General features: G+C 32.7%; 1 protein-coding gene across 1 annotated transcript in view; it reads right to left on the bottom strand.

The window, feature by feature from the left end:
- Positions 1–505, bottom strand: part of SPEF2 (sperm flagellar 2) — a 369,265-nt gene that overhangs the window by 214,520 nt on the left and 154,240 nt on the right. The gene's annotated exons all lie outside the window — the stretch shown is intronic.

Below are 505 nucleotides of genomic sequence, written 5' to 3'. Positions count from 1 at the left end.
CCCTTTATCTCTTTCCCTATATTACTTACTTACCTATCAGTCAGGTGTATAGTCTAAAGTAAATCCTTCTTAATCTTTTGTCTATCATTAAGCAGCTTTTAAATTTAAAATATTATAAAATTGTTTTCTATGATGAAATAGATAATGGAAATAATTAAATACAATAATAAAGTAAATGAAATCCCACTTCTTTAATCTGATCATTATATTTGAGGACTCAAAAAATGTTTCCATACACAGTAAAGAAATAGTGAGGGAATTGCTGTATACATAGTCCAGGGATGAATAAAAAAAATCTATAGAGTCACCAGTAAGGCTAACAATAAATTCTGGGGGGCTATCTTTGAAGATAAAAGTGTGTGGAAGGAAATAAAAATCAAAAGTCAAATGATAAAAGAAAACATGGAAGTCCCTGGGTAGAGCAAATGGCTAAGGAGCTTGGACAGTAACCCAAAGGTTGGAGGCTTGAGTCCAGGTAAAGTTGCCTCCAGAGAAAGGCCTGATA

The sequence above is a fragment of the Orycteropus afer genome, unplaced genomic scaffold (assembly GCF_000298275.1).
Source record: "Orycteropus afer afer isolate SDZICR_OR568_19922 unplaced genomic scaffold, OryAfe1.0 scaffold00378, whole genome shotgun sequence".
In the NCBI taxonomy this organism is placed as follows: Eukaryota; Metazoa; Chordata; class Mammalia; order Tubulidentata; family Orycteropodidae; genus Orycteropus; species Orycteropus afer.
Note: the sequence above shows the minus strand (reverse complement) of the source record. Positions and strands in the feature narration are given on the sequence as shown.